The sequence below is a fragment of the Plectropomus leopardus genome, chromosome 22 (assembly GCF_008729295.1).
Source record: "Plectropomus leopardus isolate mb chromosome 22, YSFRI_Pleo_2.0, whole genome shotgun sequence".
NCBI lineage: Eukaryota > Metazoa > Chordata > Actinopteri > Perciformes > Serranidae > Plectropomus > Plectropomus leopardus.
In genome coordinates this window covers 16,059,913-16,081,029 of record NC_056484.1, presented here as the reverse complement: position 1 = coordinate 16,081,029, position 21,117 = coordinate 16,059,913, and the positions used below count along the sequence as shown (strand labels likewise).

The window sequence follows — 21,117 nt, the reverse complement described above, 5'->3', positions numbered from 1 at the left end:
TGGGACATATTACTACGTCATGAAGCTAGACCCTTAACATTGACCCTGTTTCTCATATGTTACCATGGAGATAAAACATAGCTATTTGCCAAACTTGGCAGAGATGGAGGTCAACCCAGAGACCCCTGCTGTTGTTACTTTGCAATGTTTAACTTTTAAGTTAAAGTTATAACTGCATGCATTGTGGATTCTAACATTTTAGACACATTTAAAAAGCGTACATATGCATTTCTCCTATCATTTTTATTTTCAATTTTTTTGTTGTTGGTAACCTTTATGATTATTTTGTACACTTAAAGTATTCATACTCCATCCAACTGGTCATAAGTCACTCTAATGCGCTGTCATCCATCATTGCGGCGTCTGTCAGCTTTCAATCAGCTGTCAATCAGCTGTCAAGATGTGACATATCCTCCGCTGTGCAGAGGATTGTGGGTGAGAATAGGCAGAAATGCATGCCGGCTTGCATTCTGCAAAATCCAAGTGGATGCAGTAGAACATCCTGTGTTTTTTTTGGGACATTCTAAATAGTACTATATAGTACGTTACTATGCGTATTGGAACGCACAGTAGGTCAATAATATGGCTGGACTGCGTATGACATACCAAAGGGCTTTTTATTTGAAAAATGAAATTGCGGTCACAGACTTTTGCTCTTATAGTGCTGGCCAGGCTGTTGCGGTACAGCTAAAAAAATCATGTAAATACATCTTAAAAAAGCAGGAAAGTAGATCAAAGTTCTTGCTTGTACGACAACCACAACCTTCACCGCTTCATAATACTCACCTCCCGCCCCTTGCATAATGTATCTCTGAACAACGCTGAATTTTTAACCCCTGTATGGTGTAGAAAGAAATAAGAAATATTTTACATAATGTATAGCAAATGACTTATTTAAATGGCGAAAGTGCCACAAAAGAATTTGTGAATGTTGACAAAAGTTTTAAAACCAAAAATCCTAACATTTTATTTATTGATTTTTTTTCTGAAGAAAATGACAACTAAACTAAAGCAGTGAATTTACTGAATAATTTTTCCACTGAAAAATCCCCCAAAAGCACATTTTTGTCAAACTAAGTGCAATAATATAACCAACAGTAGACCACTGATGTGTGAAGTGATTTTGGAGACACTACACTATTTTATTGTAAGCAACAAGAGACCTTTGACTATTGAAGAGACCACTTTGTAAGAGTAAAGTTATTTAATATTTTTGTAGTAGCTCTTTTTGGTGTTTTTATGTGTGTATTGATGAAAACTAAGTTGTAATTTGTTTAACTTACAGCAGTTACAGGGAAGTTCAATCTTTGAATATCCTTCCAACGTTACTAAACAGATTTAGTGAGACATCTGGCCATGCATGCTGCAGTCTGTCCAACAAAATCACCAAAAATGTCAATCGTCAACTGTTCAAGTCTTTATTTTAAAAGTTTCCACCTCTGCAGGCATGTGCACTTGTGCATAGTTAAAAAAGAAAAAACACGGGTTGCAAAACAAGGCGTCAAGGTTATTGTTTTACATTATTCTCTTCTCTGATTAATATGCATTGGTAGCTGTATAGAGTATTTACAGGTGATATTAAACCTGATATTGCTGTCCAAGGTGCTGTAGGAGTTGGCCTTCAGGACATCCAAAGCCCAAAGTCTTCTCACGCAACATTCCCAATTCAGTCCTACATTCAACATAATGTGAACAGCGCTGCGTGTGTGAGGAGCTATTAATTTTACTCAGAATGAAATCAATAAAATCGAGCTCCCGTTGGAAGCTGAATTGCATTGTATCTGGAGCGCCTTATAGCACCAATTCCGCCCAAAAGTAAACAAAACATTAAAATGAAGAAAAATCTTAATTCAATACAAGCCTTGTTTCGTCTATTCATTTCACAAATGTTTTCTGAATTATTTGAACACTCCATTGATCTCATTGTAAACAGGCTTCAGTGTATTCATAGAGCCTTCTTTGTGATGAAAAGTTGGTGTTTTTTTTTAGAAGTGTTGCTCTTGTAAAACTTACTGAGTCTCCCTCCTCTTTACAGATTCCTCAAAGGCCCTTTCTGGTGAGTGTGAAAAAGAATTGCACTGATCACAGCTTGCATTATTGTGAGACAAAATCACATCTAACCATACAGTTCATGAATGCCACACTTTAAATACCTGTTTTGGAAACCTACCACCCCTTCCTCCTTTTATTCTTCCTCTGCCTCACCTTCCTTCCGGCTTCTCCATGCTGTAATTATTCATTCATTCAGCTCTCTCATTGCATGCACATTGGCTAAGAGGTGCTGTAATCAGTTTTTTGATGGAAGGCATTTCCCCTGTAATCCAACAGAGCATATGCCAGGTCTCACTCTGGGTCTTTTCATATGGGAGCAGAAGAGGCTGTGCCTCTGGAGGCTTAGCATTCTTAATCTCAATGGCTTTTTGCATTTCCTGCCGTCACTGTCAACACTCCATGCCTTCTCTACAAAATGCCACACAAAGCAGAGTGTTTGAGGTGCGATCCAAAGCTCTTCTAGGTTATCAACACTCTGAGGTTCTTTCTCACTCAAAGTGTTCTGTTGATATTGTAATACAGCCTTAATAATTGACTTTTCCTCTTGTCGTTAAGTAATCATTTAGCTAACAAGACCCAGAGAGTGCAGCCTCGCCCGCAGCTCTGCGAGGCTGCACTTAGGCACAATTGTGCTTTCAACTAAATGGTAACATCAGCATACTAACACACTTACAATTACAACACTAATATGTTGATTAGCAGGTACAGTGGAAACCACTCCAGTGTTTCCCGCAGAAGTAGAATCTACTTGTGGCAGTAGTGTACGTGTCTGAATTAAAATGTTTGTGGGTCTGTGAGCGCAGCGCAGGTGGAACTCTTGGCGGTGGAAGTCAACTTTTAGACTTTTAGTTTCACTTACAGTGCACCTGGTGTTTACTGCTCCGTATGAACCCAGAGCACGCTTTGCGCTCCGACAGTGTAGTGCAATGCATAACAGAATGATGTTTATTCCAACAGTGCTCCTAATGATGGGGGGGGGGGGGGGGGGGGTCTTGAGGTCCGTTTCTGGCACTCTACTTGATATACAAGCTTTATTTGGATGTTTTTCATGCACTGTGGTACCTTATTTACATTCAGAGTGCAATAAAAAATCCCAGTGTGAATCAGAAAATGGTCAGCAGGTCACCTCGCACCCTACTGTGGGCCAAATCTGAGTATCACTGTCTTATAGTAATTAAGAAGTCCACTTTCAGTGTTGATTTGGGGTCTCTCCCAACATGACAGCATATGTAAATAAATAAATAAATAAATAAATAACATAGGTAATTCTATTTTTTAGCTTTAATCCCATAATGATCCTCTGCCTTGGGGTAACCCATCTACTTCCAGCTGGCTACCTGAGGCTGGAACTATGTGCATCATGGCGGGAAAAAGACAGTAATTTTCTCTCATTGAAAAATGTAGTTTCCTCGAACAGGCACATGCCGTTTAAGCACCTAATGAAACAGCTTTACTGTAGTTAGAAACACTCAATAAAAATTCAGTAAATAGTGGAGCTCTTTCTTTCATTACTTTATATTCATTTAATAAATAAACAAATGTCAATTAGATAGTAATCTGCATGAGAAATAAAGACTATATATATATTCTGCAGGGTTTTCCACCTGCACACAGTTATTTATTTCTAGCGGGCCACTGCAATTAAAACATTTTCCAAGACAAATACATTTTTTAGTTTATTTATTAATACATATCTGCCGTGCTGCTCATTCATTGCACCACACTCTTAGAGTATTGAGCATACTGTTGTCACAGATGGAGCAGCAGAACACCAGGAGCATTCATTCATTCATTCATTCATTTTCCGCTTGTGCTCGTAAGGGTCGCGGGGGGGCTGTAGCCAATCCCAGCTGTCATTGGGCAGAGGGCAGGGTACACCCTGGACAGGTCGCCAGACTATCGCAGGGCCGACACATATAGACAGACAACCGTACACGCTCACAGTCAAACCTACGGGCAATTTAGAGTCACCAATCAACCCGACCTGCATGTCTTTGGACTGTGGGAGGAAGCCGGAGACCCCGGAGAGAACCCACGCCGACACGGGGAGAACATGCAAACTCCACACAGACGGGCCCCTGACACCAGGAGCAGTGAAAGTGAAAAAGTGAAACTTTAGCATTCATTGTGGCGGGTCTAAAAGTTTACATTCACTCACCCTGCACTCTTCTTCTCCTCTCATCCATCAATATGATCAGTGAGCAATTGTCCATGCCGTGACTCAAACTGCTGCTGACGGATAAAACAACTCATGATGAGTTCTGACTGCGCTGCGTTCAGAGACTCCCAAAAATGCCACAGAATGATAAATAAAAGGGACACATGCACACAAGATAAAAACACAAACAAACAAACAACAAAAACAATAACAATTAAAAACATTTTTCTTTTGGTGTTTGCTGACACATGTTAGCATGCAAACATTGACTAATTGACAATGCGCATAAGGTACAGTCGAGGCTAATGGGAATGTCATTAGTTTTACATGCATTTTGTCATAAGTATTGGACAAAACTAGACATTGAGTTAATTTCCCCATACCACACACTTCAGGAGATCAGGAGAAGTATTCATTGAAAATTGTGGGATGTATGTGTCTGGATCAAAGTGGTGGACCGGCTGATGCTGCCAGCATGACTCCAAATGAATTAAACTATGTATTTTGATGTTATTCTTCTTCGGACAAGTTATGACTGTTGTTCCTAAACTTTTCCTGGATCACTGCTGGCTGAAATTGCTAAGATAAACACAGACAGTGAATAAACAATGCTGCTCTTGCATATTACAGCCCGCATATTGGAGACTGTCATTACACTGATGGCATGCATGACTGTCAAATCATTAATATTGCTTTCCTGCCATGTACTTATTTGCAAAAGGCTGAGGTAGCAGAGAAGACACAGCTAACAGTCGTCTGTTTCTGCTTTCTAAATGGAAACAAAGTAGCTGCTACAACATTAATGATGTCTCCAACTGTCAGAGATGTCTCATGTTTTAGTTTACTGTTTTGCAAAGTGTGGATAGATACTGCTTCTATTAGTGCGTGCTGTTGATGCTGCAGTTCTGTATTCAGCTCTCCAGACTCTACCTGCCTGCTCCTTCTGCTGCCACACATCACTTCAGGAAACTGATGAACTGTACCGACCTCAGATTAACCTCCGACCCCGTCTTTCTTTTTCTGCAATCCCAGGCCATCACTGGAGGTGAGTCATGCACTCACACGCTTGGCACATGGGAACAAGTGCGCACACACACACCTACCTACACATTCTGTCTTTCTCACACACACAGTGAAGTGGAATTGCTCATTGACAGGGTTATAGAGAGGTTTAAAATCCACCTGCCCTCCACTGTCAGAAGGGCCATGCTAAGTCTGAAGTTTAACAGACTCAGACAGGCTGAGCTCTTGGAGCAGTAGGGAGAATATTTCAGGACATTCAAGTGTAAACTCTTTTAATTCTCTCCAGTCGAAATGGTATTTGAAAGTTATCCTTACAGCCATTCACTAAAATAGAACAAAATAAGATGCTTCATGAAAATACACGTATTTATTGAATTTTCAACCCGTTTTCAACCACAATGTGTCAAATACAACACACAGGGCACCTTCCCAGTCGGCATCGGGCATCAGTATGATGTCAGAAAGACTTTGGACTGATGCATTGGATGGATGTTTAATTTTGGTTATTAGGCAGACGATATTTTAAATGCTAACTTTATAATTTCACGTGTGGATGATAACATTATGATATTTTGCTGACGTTGGCTTCTGTTCTCCAAATCGTGCAACTAAAATGTTATTTTATGTCAAAATGTTGTTGGCATGAGACTTTTGAGACTTTTTTCTTGCCTGTGTGTCCTTGTGTATCAGTCTGTCTCACCTCTTTAAATTTGGAGGTTTTTGTCGGTCTGTATACCCAGGGTAGGCAAAGCTCTTCATTTTTTACCTCAGCAGCACTTTGTGGAGTTTTGAGTTGCAGGATGGATAATTGACCAGTCGATCCAATCACACCTGTTTAGATCAGTGGATGAGAGAAGCTGCTGTTTGTGAGTGAAAGCATTTTTTTTTTAGAAACATCGCAATGAAAGGTTAAGTTTCACCTTCGTTAAGTCTGATGTTCCGCTGCTGTGTCTGTACCCAGAGTATGCTCTGTACCACAAGAATGTGGTTCGATGAATGGTGCAATGCTCCAAAAATAGAAAACCAAAATGTGGCAGCAGACATTTTAATTGTGGTGGGCTACCACAAAAAAATGAATGTATGGGAAACCTTGGCATTAGTGGCCAGCTGGATAGCAAGTCACTATGAGTCGCACTGAGCTTTCAGCTCACTCCAATTTGATCGTGACTGCAGGAATAAGGTAGCAGAGGTAGATGTTTGTATCCCATGTAAAACCAAAAGTCAACTTGAGTCTTTTTAACCATGTAATGTAGTTACTGTATCACGTCTTGTTGCATACTCATTCAGGTTCAGTGTCTTGCATCGGGACCCTTCACCAGGACATTGCTTACACTGGAGCCTCAACTTGGGTCCAAGAATTGACATATATTTTCTAAATCCAGATTAACAGTTTTGGCAAAGTCTACTTTTGGCAAAAAATACTGGAGTGTCTCAGTGTGACGGTGTGATAATACACATACAAATACATTTGACTCAACTTTAAATATGCATATACCTGATCTAATTGAGTAAAAGTAGAGATTTTTTAAGATTATGATCACAACCCACATCTCCTGTGAGAATGATGATCAGTGAAAAATCGGTGTTGGCAGAAATGCAATCTGTGGTTTGTGTGTTAGCATAGATCATTAACTGTGTTCCCTGAGGGGAAAAACAAAATATCACTTTGCATTCAGATGAATGTATTCATTATTTCCTTTCAGATTATTTATTATTTCCTACTATGTTTTTAAGTCTCATTTAATCCTAATGCAGCTGTAGTTTATGGTATCCTTGTTTAAATCATTATTCAAGTAAGCTTATGCGCTTGTTTAACTGTGCTGACAAATAAGAAGCACAGTGTCTACCCAGGCTTAAGAAGCAGAGTTTTGGCACCAGACTTGGGCTTCTGAGTAATCATTTATCTTCAGATTTTATATTTTTAGGACAGACATCAGTTTCTAGGAGCGGGAAAAAAACAGGGAAAAAGTTATAGTAGTTTTAGTCCAATTTTGAGGCAATTTTGAGCAATGTGGTGACTAAGAATTCGATTATCAACTCAAGACCTTGGAGAGTTGCAGTAGAGAGCTCTTCCAATACATTTATAATATAAATTCAGATATCAAGTACATCTAGCTTGAACCAATGCAGTCTAGTACACTAATTCGGCAATAAAGTCTGGATGCATTGAGAATAATGTTCAGTTTTTGCTAAAACAGTGTCGCAAATTTGCTTTTAGGGGCTTTAAGTTGATTGAACTGAATGATCATTTTGTAGGATTTAGTTTGCAGAGCCATGTATTGTTTATGGCATTATTTTATCCAGCCCATTTAAGACTGGACAATGTGGAGAAAATAAAAAATCTCAACAAACTACTTCATTATTGATACTTCAACAATATTGTAGGGTTGATGATATAGTGGATCACAAAATATTTGCAATGACATTTTTGATAAATAATCATCTCTAATGTGAATATTATGACTAAGTTGGTAAAGGCAAATAATAAGACAACTAGGAGAGTTTTGTACATTCATAAAACATTACTTTCTATAGTGTAGCCTTAAAAACCAGAAAATGATAAGCACTTACAACATAGCGATGTCCAAATTTTAGAAGAATTCTAGTTTCATATCATCACATTGGTATAATATTGATATTTTGCCCAGCCTTAAACCAGTGTTCGTAGGATAAAGATATGCTTAGGATAAATAAGAAATGCCTCTCTGTATAATATTAGGCGCACCTAGTAAACTGGCAACCAACTTCATATCAGCATAAGGTACCCAACATTTGGCAAGTTAAAGAAATAGTTTAACACAACAATCTTGGTTGTTTAATCTATGTAGAAACATGTAAAAACGACCAGTTCGGGCTTTATTAAGGTTATGGTATATTGGCTGCAGCTTTTAACAAACAGATATAAATCACTTGTTATTGATCTCATCTAATTTCTCCCAAAATGGTAAACTATTGCCATAGGAAAGCCTAAAGCCTAGCTAAACAGCAGCTACTAGCCGTTTTACAACAATGCTGTTGCAATGAATTCCCTTACTTACACTGGCTTTGCTTTTTTATACTGAACCAAGTAATGGAAGAAGTATATTAATAAAAGCTAGAATGTGCACCTTTAATTATTTTGCCACACACTTTACTCTTTAAATCTCCCGGTGGTGGGTCGCATTCAAAACGTGACGTTGATTCTGTGCTGATACTAGCTCCTGTTGTATTTGTACCTTTTATCATGAATGATAACGCGGAAAAACATCGCTATGTTCCCACCTGTAACAGATTGTACAGTTTTGCTTTCTGTGTTGCCACAAGGGTGCAAATTTATCAGCTACTCTTATCTGCGTCTAGAAATGCTTTTAGAATCTATCAGAGCTTATAGGCGACCTCACTGAGAGGCGGGAAATGGGTCAAAAGCAGAAAAAACAATTGGATCTCATGGCAACGCACAGTTTGTTCACTTCTTATGCAAGTCTCTTAAAAGCATCGAACCGTTTCTTAATGGCATGTGGAAAAATACTCCAGTAACACAACATAAAAAGACTCCTTTCAGTCAGCCCAATGACAGAGTACTATGTAGCTAAGCTTAGTCAACTTAAGCTAACATTAGCCTCAAAAAACAAATGATTTGAACTAGCTTGAATGACGGTGTGCAGTTTCTCTATTCAAAAGTTCTATTAGCTCGCTTTAAATGGCGCCACACAAGCAATGTAGTTCAAACCATTAAATACATAACATAATATATAAGCTGTTTGTTATTGTACTATCAATGTTAATCTAAGTCATTGTATTAAAATTAAATGAAAATTTAGTGCGCTAAATCTAAATGCTTATAGACTTAGTTACTCTTAAGTGTAACTCTTTCAAACCTGACTGGTAAACTGTGAGAGGAATACTGTTTGAAGGCTTTGTATGAAATATTCTCTTTATCCCCTTTATTTTTCAAGGTTCACCTTTGCCGGTTTCATCTGAACCTTGAATCTGCTCCTTTGTTGCAGTTCAGTAGTTACAAGCCAACACTTCTGCCAAATGAATGATAGGATAGACACCCCTTTTTTGTGCGGGAAGCCGTCGCACTCAGAGATGAGTAGATAACCTTCATACAACAAAAGGTGATTCTGAACTTCAAAGCCGCTCGCTGAGTGTTGGGTTTCACACGCGAGGCAGGTATTTTCAGGCTCTAAGTAACCCGTGTGGATTTGCATTTTATTTGTTGATACTGTTATTTTACCTCTGGAGAATTCCAAAGGTAAATGCTAAAAAAAATATTCCTCAAGGACACCGTGAGGTAGCAGTAGTTAAACTGAGCCAACATGCAATAAGCCATGACGTGAAATGAGATTAGAGCAACTTTATAATTGTCCCCCACAATGAAATCAGGACAGAGACTATGGATCGACCCTGGTCCGTCCATCCAAATGTCACATGCAATATCTGGGATGCCAGTGATTGGATTTTAATAAAACGTTGCATGGGCGAAAAGGGTGATGACTGTCATTGCTTCATTGTGGCATTTCACAAATTACACTGATTAGCCAAAGTGGAGCAGCACAACAATTACATGATGCTCACATGGACGTCACTCACATTATCTCGGATGGTGTTCAACACCGTCACAAAAGTTAAAGGTGCATACATAATCAATATGTATATATATATATATATATATATGTAGGTATGTAGGTATTGGAACCAATGCAACAAACAAACAGCACTGGAGTTGGAGTCATCATCATCATCAAAAAAAAAAAAAACATGAAAAAAATAAAAAAAGGTAATTTCTTAATGAAATTGCAAATCCTCCTTAAAAACGATGTGTTGAACCATCAGAAATTTGAAACACCGTTGATCATTTCTGTCTTTACAGTTTCTGACAGTGATTAATGGTGTAATTGTGGCGTTTTTTTTGTTTTTTTTAAAGAAAACAAGCCTTTCAAATCCGTCAGAGGGATTTGGGGTTCAGAGGATATTTAAAATGAAAGCGAAATACATAGATTTTAAGTTGTATGTCTCTCCCTTAAGCCACAATAAAAAAACAAAAAGTCTCTCCCCAGTGCTAAAAAAATATTTGACGTGCCTCCCCATTTGGCAGCCCCCTTTCAGTGAGTCACAAACAGTCCCTAATTAGAACAAGGTTTTGAAGATGTATTGACTTATACATATACATCATATATAAAGGAGGAAAACAAACGATACATATGATATGTAGAGCATATCGAATGATCTGATCAATGAACAAATCAGTGTTTATTATAAGTGAAACAAAAATGTGCAGATAAATGAATAAATATACACATGTATCAAACAGAATGATGAGGAAAACAGGAATACTCCAAATACATTCATCACAAATTATAACAAACAGTAAATATATCTCAAAGGATTTTATGATGTATATATATATATATATATATATATATAAATACAAAAGATTAAAAAAAAGATACATACACGTGAATGTGAGCAGTTTCATGTAAAACTATTTTCCGCCCACATCACAGAAAGAAGCGTGCATCTGCCACTAATTCACCTAGCACCACTGAGCTAGCAAGTTATAGCCCAGCTGAAGAGGACGCCATTAATGATTTGTATGCTGTAAAGCCATCTGAGGCAAACTGTGTTTTATGATAATGGGTTTTATAAATAAAATTGACTTGACTTGACTTGAATTGACTAGGTTGGGGAAAAATATTTCCTGTCAAAGTGGTCATAAATATAAATTTGCACTTTAAAGCCCCGACTTAAAAAAATTAAAATGTGTCGGTTATGTAAACTGAGTTAGTGAATGATAAACATGAGGCATGTGACTTAAAAATCACCCTAGCTTCCACTGAAGAGACTGAAAATGGCAAAAAAAAATCAAATCTATGAGGAGCACTTAAGAGATTGCAACTTTCCTCATGTTAATACCTGAAATAATTCTGAATATTCACATAACAGTGTTGGATGAAAATGCACATTAGATTGCAATATCTTGGAAATTATTTGGTTTTAAACCTGGCTTGTGATTCCCTCTAGTTAAAATAGAAGCCTGGGCCCTCTGCCGATCCTGTTTACAACAACCCCAAAACTGCCAAAACGGAGCACCCAGCGTGAGCTTAAATATAGATGACAAATCTAGGAATAGCTTAAGACAAAGCATCCGAGAGATCATCTAAGTTTAGCTCCCTGTCTGCACGGCTCCAGTGAGACTATGTAGTGAAGCTCTGTTCTGAGTGGGAGATCACGCAGCTAATTGTTTTCCACCAGCCTCGCGAGCTGCGTTGACCACCTCACAGCGAGGGGCCGCGACCGCTCGCTGGTGTCCAGGCATGTGTTAAAAGCCTTCCCACAGTGCAAAACGTCCTGGACTCATTTCACACTCCTTTCAGAGTGAGGGAGCCCAGCCATGTGTACATTTGAGTTTGATATTTAGTTATTTGTGTGAGATTGAGTGTATGTCTGTCTTTCCTCTGTGTGGATGGCACATATGTCCCCTGTGTGTGTAAATTATTTGTGTCAGTGTTCAGACTCGTCGTCCTGGCACGGTGGCCGATGATAAAGGCAGCTACGCCTCTCAGCGTGATTTGTGTCGCCCAGAAGTTTCCTCTCTTCCACACGCCTGCTCCTCTTTCCACACTCAGTGGGAGAACTGTTTCGCTAATCCAATTTAGAACTGGGCAAACAGATTTCCTCTCTTCACTGTCTTTTTACACTGATCTGTTGGAATGTGGCAGTGTGTTGGAAAAAAAATTAAGTTTGTTTGAAAAGTTTGTTGTCTTTTTATGAAGGATTTGGGGTGTTATTAAAAACAAAAGTGGTACAAATCATGTAATTAAATACATATTTGTGTTTTTGCTGCTTAAAGACATAATATGCAGGAATTTTCAGAGCCAGATTCAGTGTGTTTGGCATTTCACCTTGCTATATTTCTGTTTTTGGCACTATGTCTGCAATTTTTGTAGCTTCCTCTTGGATGCATGCTCCTTACAGTTTGGCACTGGTTCACCACCTTTTTTTTTTTTTTTATTGAACGCTGACCTCACTTGTGTGTTCTTATTGGTTTGCGGCTATATGCCCAGAGGCTTCCCAACAACAAATGCCAGTTTTTTTCTTTTTATAGCTCGGCACCCATGAACTGGAAACTAACCAGCCAATTTTTTACAAAAAAAAAAAAAAGAAAGTAAAGTAAAATAAAAGAGGCCTTTCCCTTTAGTCTGGCGCTTTGTTGACCATGCGAGCATTAGTGCTATATTTCAAAGCGCTATCCATTTAGAAGTGGTGAAACTTTAATATTTTGTGATGTTCATTTCTTACCTTTTGTTTAATTTTCTGATTACTTTACTGACAGATAGCCAGCTAACTGTGCTAACATGTAGAAACATAGTGCCCAATGCCCACCCTCTGGCGTGGTTAGCTAACATTAGCCTCAGCTGCTCTTTAGCCTACTGCGCAACACTCGTAGCAGCTTGCTAGCGGTGCTGTTTATTTGACAATTACCGCTAGTAACTGGTTAACAATGCTAAAGGGGGTTTGTGGCTCAAAACTGAGCCTCTTAATCGGGACGCCATTAATAATCATTGTCACCAAAAGAGCGTCACCGCTAGCTAGCTCCTTCAGACCCAGGTGGTGCACAATGCATTAAACTAAGGAGCAGCAAAATTAGCCAATAGTTTGACATGTGTAACTGGTCAAAAATATTTACTATATTTATTATATTTAATATTTACATACTTAAACTGTATGTAAATGTGTTTTTATGTGTCTTCACTGCTTAACCCTTTTAAATCTGGGCAAAGTGGCTTGATTTCTTTCAAAAACATGAAAAGAAGGCAAACAAGAAATGACCCAAAAGTTAGCACAAATGTATAAAAACCTGCAAGAAAATTTACCTGAAATTACAAAAGAAGGAAAAAAAAAATAACAGAACAAAAACAGAAAATGACCAAAATAAAAGTTCTAAAATTAAGTAAAAATAATTCATACAAATAATGTTTTTTTCTGTAATATAATTTTAAATGTATAATTATCAGTATAGTTTTTTTATATTTTTCCTTTTCAATTAAAAAAAAACTCTCTTTTTTAGTTTGTCATTTCATTGTGACCTTTTTTTTTTTTTTTTTTTTTTTTTAACAATTTGCGAGCCATTTCATGCCAAGTTGCTGTTGGCTTTTTTTCCCCACATTTTTTTTATTATTTTTTTTTTTATTTTTTTTTATAGAAATCCCATTTCAAAAGTTTGACTACTTGCAAAAGGCATTTGAACACAGTACAAGAAAACAGATGTCGAGGCTTGAAATTAGCGATGTATATTTACAGACCAACCAAGCAATTTGATAAAAGGCAAAGAGGGGTCAGAGGGTGTTTTTTAAACATTGAGGCTTTTACATACAACATGCAGGGGTCAAATCAGCATCTCTACTATCGTGTAAGAGCTTGTTGTTCTGTCCAGATCTTGAAGGGCTCTTCTGTGCATTAAGTGAACATAGAGGTCAAGGGTAAATGTCATGGTGACACAGATACATCCTGTTAACCACCTGTCCATTTCATTAGAGAGCAGCTGGTCCACGACGCAGCCATCAATGATAGTTTAGATAGGTGTGTGTGTGTGTTCATGTGGTATAGTGTGGTCTTATCTGTAAGATAAAGTAGTGTGTCACAGATTGGCTGTAGGCAAAATGGAAAACATGATCTAATCTAATCATATTGGTTTTCTTCCTGTGAGCATAAAAGATGGCTTCATAGCATCAGCACGCTATAACAGTTATTGTACATGGGAGACATATTTCTGGCATGTTGTCACTGACATGCTGCAGAAATATCCAGTCTGTTTTATTTCTGCTAGTGTATTTATGCCAGGGCCTACACAGAAAACATGGTGGTCTAATTGGCATTGAAAATCATGTAATACAGTATGTTTGGGAATAAATGGAAACTTTGCTTTTCCAGTAAGTTTTTAAATAAATGCAAAGGTGGATAAATAGTGCTCTTCACTTATTTTTGACTGCCACCCTAAGAGAGTATAAAAAAAACAGTACTTTTCAGGTTTTTCTTTGGGCTAGTGGACATCTTGGAGTTGAAACAAGCTTATGAACTGTACAACAGCAGTGAAGTAAACTAATGTATTTCGAGAGACCTTTGCAACCAAAGCAGGACAGAAAATCAGGAGTGGATTTCAATGTTCTGCAGCGTCTGCAGAGACTTCTGTCGTCAGCTCGTGTGCAGCCACTTACAGACCTAATTCACAATTGCATCATGGTTAACGGGGTGACATCTCCATGGCACAAGGCAGAAGTGGTCTGTCTGCTTTATGTGCTCTGCACACCTTACTGAGACTTTCCTTCTGCTGTCTTTGAACCATACATTTTATCTATCAATCGAACAATCAGACTTTATTTGTGTAGCACATAGGACAAAGGGCTTCATACCGTTAACAATTAACAACGCAATTAATTAAATTTAGTTCAGTTAATTGTTTAATTAACGCGCTAAAATAAGAGTACTCATTAAAACTAGGAAGTGAGGACCGAGGAAACACTGCCATTTGTGAGGAAACACCAGGGGTAAAACCTATAGACAAAAAGATTAAAATACATAAATAAAATACTCTTTAACAGTACATGAAGGGTAAATGAGGATGCCAGAACAAAGTATAATAACAGAGAGAAATGTTAGAAATAATAAAATGATATACCCTCTAGTAAATGAAGTCAATGAATAAATAGTTAAAGTTCAATGAAAAGCCTGACTAAAATGGTAGGTCTTGAGTTTGCTTTTAAGAAATATCAACCCCCTCTACTGCCCTCAGGTCTTCAGGCAGGCTGTTACACAGACCTGGATCACTTTATTGAATTTATTTTATTTTTGTGGGTTTGAAATCAAGCCCACACTGCATTTCCAGGTCACTTTCTTTTCTCTTGCTGCTTCATCTTATGTAAAATACTAAGCTCCTCTTTTTTTGGCTCTTACATCTGACTGTGTGCAGGTTATGTAATGTGAAATGATACGCTTTGCTACTGGGTTACTCCTTAGCTAGATCCACTTCATTTATGACAAAATGGCCCATGACTTTGACCCACTGTACCGCAGTGCTACTGTTATCTTCCAGGGCATCGACTCAAACTCCACTTTAAACCCTCTTATATTTGCAGCAGAAATCTCCTCACTCACCACTTGAACCTTTCTTTGCTTGGGACTCTTGCCAGAGTATGTAAAGTTTGTGTAAATGACAGACTGATCCAGACTTTGTGATTTTGCCTGAATTGTACATAAATAAAGGAGTATGTCAGCTATTCTGTGTACATTTACATAAAACTGGAAGACTTGGAAAAGACAGGATTAAAATGCGGTCAAAATCAAAGCAGTAAATGTTAAGATATCTTGACTTTTAGTCCCTAGTGTAGGTCAAATATAGAGGCAGTTACCCTCCCTCCTACTAAACCACCATGGGACCTTGTTTTAGAGGAAACATGTAGGGTATTTAATGATGAGAGACAAAGATTTTTTAATCCTGTCTGAATTGTCATAATTTACTCATATGATCAGGGTTTTCTGCAGGTCCTTAAAAAGTCTTAAATGTCTTAAATACAATTTTATAATTATTAAGCTTTAAAAGTCATTAAATGGTATTACATTTTAATCTGTGAAGTATTAATTACCACAAACATATTACCTATTTTCATTCATCTTTCATCCCTTTTCTGTGTGAAAGTTTCACATTTCTAAATATACACATCTTAAAACCTACTACTGAACACAATAATGTCTTTTTTTTTTTTTTACACCCTGGAAATAGCTGACACTCTTGTATCGGAGAGAAAAACCACAGAGCACATCACAGAGCACCTTGTTTTACTGCTTTTAACTTGATGCACTGAGCACGCCAGTCTCCATTCATTTTCTTAGGTCTTAAAAAAGCATTTAGTTTAAGTGTCTGATTCCTGTTGACGCCTTGTTTTGCAATGTAAAGAATGATTTTGCAAGTCAAGCAAGTTGCAGTTAATTGTAAAACTGAAGAATAATACTGAGAAAATACGTAATTAGAAAAATTTGACATACTGCCCAAGCCTGCTGTGGAGCCATGTGTCATCGAGCAGGTGCCCCATTTCGTATCTCTTGACAACCATACAGTTTTCAACCTTCGTAAGCAAAGGGCACTTAGAGTTAAACAGGATTAAGTTATTTGTTTATTACATATTAGTCTGTAATTAACTGCAGTAAATGTAGCTTTAGTCAACAAAATATCAACCTAATAAACCAAATAAATCAATACGGTCATGTTGTGCTAATTATAATCGGTAAATGAGATCTTTTAAAAATAAATGAACCCTATTGAATCGCATGCACATTAATTAAATGAACACATTAAGAGATTATCATTGAAAAATAAATTGACATAACATAGGCCGAGTAATTGTACACTGTGGTAAAATGCTCATAAATGGTCAAATGTGGCATGATAAAATAATATTTTGACAGCTTTGCATTTAAACTGCCATTATTAATTTTGAACTATCCATATTTTAACTATAATAAGACGTATCGGGGAAAGCTGCCCCGTGATTTTTGAGTTTTAGACACTAACTGTTAATAATTTATGCTCATTAGAAATGGCACAATAGTAGGACATATAAAGAGCCAATCTTTATTCATTCAAATAGAGGTCACCCACACTAGGTGTCTTTCTTCTGTAGATTATAAATTGCTTCTCCCTCTGTCTCTCCGTCTCTCTTTCTCCACCCACCACCTCTCAGCGTTTGAGAAAGTCGACTGAATTTAAATGGGATAAATCATAAATCTGATTAGGCGAATATTCTCTGTGATCTGGAGGGCAATATGGAAGAAAGGTGATGAATTGAAAATGATGAGGAGACTTGGTTCATTTTCTCTCTCTCTCTCTCTCTCTCTCTCTGTCTGTCTGTCTTCCCATCCACCCTCCTGTCAGGAGTTTAGTTGAATAATTTACTAGCAGGGCAATAATGTAAGGTACTTCATTAGATGGAAAAGCTCTCCGGTGTCAACGGAGATGTCTCCTAATTGAGAAGCCTTTGATGAATCCCGATCAGGACCGTGACAGTTTCAACAGTCTCGAGATGCATTACAGTAACCTGTGATTTTGTGCATTCGCCACAGAGGTTTCACACAGCTCCACAAACAGTCATTAACTCGCTAAATAATGTTGGCTCAAGGTGGACTGAGGCACACTTCCCAAACGTAAATTTTTGTTTTGGATTGAAAACTTTAGCTGGGTGACGAGGAGTGTTTTTTTTCTTTAAAGCGAACACACGCAAGACACTTCAGCTCCTTAGGGAGACTAACAACACAACAAAAATACACAGTACGCTCAGTGTGTCATGTTGATAAAGGTCAGTATTGTAAAAGGAGTCCTAAATGTGGCCAAGCATTGTTGGCGTCTGACACCTCCACCACCACACGATCAGGACTTTTTCCTTCCTGCTATGAAAAAGAATATACTGCAGCAACTGAACTGGCTTGCCTTTTTACTTCAAAGAAAATAAAAGACTCATATTTAATCGCAGCAATTCTTTTTACATTAGGCTGAAGATGCATTTCATTACAGGTTGTAAGGTCATGAGGAAGCATCGACTTCTAAGCCTGATGACTTCACATTATTCAGTCTTACGCCATTAGCTGCAAAGGTTATTAGCTCAAAGTTTAAGAGCTTTATCAGAGTTTGAGGTTAATGAAAAGGAATGACATGAAGTTATTACTTCAAATGGGTTCTTTGCCGGCTCTGTGGCTCAAGATATTCTAGGAAGAATCCTTAAAGATTTTATAGAAACACAAAAGGTTTTACCGACTGACAAATGGCTCGGTGTGTTCCAGTATTAGTAAAGTTTCATGTTCTGTTATCATGTCCACGTCTTTTATTCTTAGGAACCCTTGAAGGTGAATAGACCCAACGAAAATATGGTCTGCTTTTGTAAACAGCCAATAACAAAGCAGTGATTCCAAACCACGGGCACTTGTACGGTTGCCCTGGGCTATGTAAAAAGCTTGTAAAGGACATCAACTAATTTAAAAAAATTGGGAACTGTGAGTTGATTAAAAATATCCACATACTGAGTCAGCTGTAAAAGCTGAAAACTACATGTTGCAATTTTGAGTGTGTGAAATGTGCTTGCCAAGAGAGCACAGAAGACTAATCCTTCAAATAGTAGTGGATAAATGGTTGAAACAGCTAAAGTGATGGAAAACCAGTTTGAGTGTTTTGCTAAGTATATCAAATATAAGGTGAAAAAACTAAAGGTGGTAGATAAATTGTTTTAATTTGGTGGAAATTATTAATTGGATTGCAAATGGATAATGATGGAAATAGACTAAAGGGTTTAAAAAAATGAGTGGCAAAAAGTAATGAATTAGTTTTAAAAGTAATGTATAAATGGTTTAGATAGTCCACTTAAATTGTAAAAAGTAAAAGTAGATGATGAATGGTTGAAATAGTTAGCTAAAACGTAAACAAATAATGGCCGAAATAGTTAGGGATAAATGGTGCACAAACGAACATAATTGATGGTGTTGGTGAAGCGGTACCTAGTCCATTTGAAAGGGCTGTGGGGGTAAATTAAGTTTTTGAGGTTACATTATTCTCCCTCTGAGTGACCAGTACTTGTTGCCCTCATTGGTCGGATTGGTTAGGTTTCGGTAAGAGAAGTGGGACTAGTTTAGGGTACATGTAACCATAAAAGTTAGTAACAATTGTACGGGAGTTTACTGAAATACTCATCACAAGAAGGAGGCAGTACTTGTTTGATTTATGGGCTGTAGTGTGAAGTGTCATTAGATAATGCACAGGATGTCAGCATGTCTTTTTTTTCCCCCCCTTATGATTGCTGTTTTGAATGGGCATGGGCATAGGCTTTCATCACACAACTCATAGAATGTGTACTTATCTTTTTAACCTATATAGGCATAACCATTACATTTATAACTGTCAGCACCCCTGCATATATTGATTAAAAAAAAACACACTTTCTTAACATCAATTTTTATCTAACCACGGTGACCTTCTTAGCCAGGCACATTAGATGTAGCCCAGACTCAGTAAGCATACAGAGTGAGGAGTGTTTTATCATGCCAGAGACACCGCAGAGCAGCGGGCCATTGATCTGTGAAACCACAGTGTCAGACCTCTGCTCTGGGAACAGTGTGTTGACTGCAAGGCTGCACATAAATTGAAACTTTTTGATCCCATAGGTTTTAATAGTGCCTTATAACACTGTAACTTTGCATTACTTTTCCATATATTGTAATCCCCCCCCCCCCCCCAAAAAAAAAAGTTTGGCTGATATAGACTGTAAACTTGAAGATGTGGTGCTTAAATGTTATCAGCCAGTCACACTTCTCATCCCATACCTATGAAAAACCTGTGCCAGTCAGTGGCCCATGATGATAATGTAATAAGAACTCATCTCAGGGTCAAAACGTTGTCATATTGCCTCTGCACTGGCGATAGCCGTGGCTGGAGGCATTATGTTTTTGGGTTGTCCGTCTGTCTGCTCTCCCATCCGCCCGTCCCATTCTAGTGTAAGCAATATTTTAAAAACGCCTTAAAATCTGGTACAAACACCCTGTTGGATTTATTGGATGAACAGATTAGAATTTGGCTTTCAAAAGTCAAATGTCACAGTGATCTCACAAAACATGTTTTTGGCTATTACTAAAAAATTCATCCTCTAATTCTGACATAATTAATGAAGTAATGACATTTTATATCCAAAAGGCCATAGTTCAACTTCACTGTAATATGGGAGTGTTATGATAAAACACGTTTCTGATCAATTGTTCAACACCATAACTCAGGAACAGAAGGGGAGGCATTTGGTCACATACTGAATTGGTGATACTAATCTTGGATGTCCCCCTGGAAACTGTGCTGGCTTCATAGATCTTCTGTGCTGTGCTCTTGGAGTCAGTCTCCAGTGGCCATTTAAGGAACTGCAGTTTTTGGCACTTCCACATTTTTCAGCCTTGGAGGTTGCCGCTTGGTTCTTAAAAAAAAATCATGCAGTGAGGTCTGGCAAACAATCCGTCCCACCTTTTGTTGCAACGTTATGCGACATCATTTGGCAAGCTGCTGCATTTTTCAATCAAATGGGTGCAAGATCTTCCTTGTAGATCACAAAGTATTCCCCTTAACCCAAAAGCTGGACCTTAAATATTTAAAAGACTTTCCCAGAGCCCAGAAAAGTCATTTTTACACTGTAAAATCTGACAAGTTGATTTTACTTTAAAAAAACTAGGAAACTGATTGCCTTGAAAAATGAAAGATATAACTACTGGTCTTAATTTATGTTTCATTAAATTTACTGAGCTGTGTATTTGTATTCTGTTGGTTGCAAACTCGTCAGTCTCACTTGTATTTTCCTAAACATGTTGACAAAAAAGAACTTGCAGATCGCCCTATTTCATCAACTGCAAAATCCTCTTCGTGATGATCAAGTTATGTTGGCCGAACTTGATTTACTGAAGTTGCTAACACTTTGAAAGAACAAGGTAATTCCACTTGTCATTTTTAAGTTGCAACAACTTCACATCATGAAGTAAATACTAAATTTAGATTCACTAAATTTACTTAATAATTAGATATCAAGTGAAGGTAAATTATGATTAATAGTGTTATTTACTTTACTTTTCCAAGGCAATCTATTTCCTGGATTATTTTAAGTACGATGAGCTTGTCAGATTTTACAGTGTATGTCAGTTTTGCCATCCCCTTGTAAAGTTTATGGGCCAAGTGGGATCTAAGCTTATTTGTGAAAACAGGGTAAAGCGTTCTGCGCTCCAGGAGGACTGTAGATCTTTGCCTCCACGCTTCCATTTTGGGAGAGCCCATCAGGCATCCAGTAGTAAGTGTGCCTCCCACTGGAGGTGTAATGGGCTTGGCCACCTGTGCA

At 37.8% G+C, this 21,117-nt stretch overlaps 1 long non-coding RNA gene across 1 annotated transcript in view; it reads left to right on the top strand.

Moving 5' to 3' along the window:
* Positions 1-2,033: 2,033 nt before the first annotated feature.
* LOC121961138 overlaps positions 2,034-21,117 on the top strand; it is a 67,489-nt gene continuing 48,405 nt past the window's right edge. The window contains exons 1-2 of the long non-coding RNA XR_006107026.1: positions 2,034-2,056; positions 5,126-5,255. This is a non-coding gene — a long non-coding RNA (uncharacterized LOC121961138). The remainder of the gene's footprint in view (positions 2,057-5,125; positions 5,256-21,117) is intronic.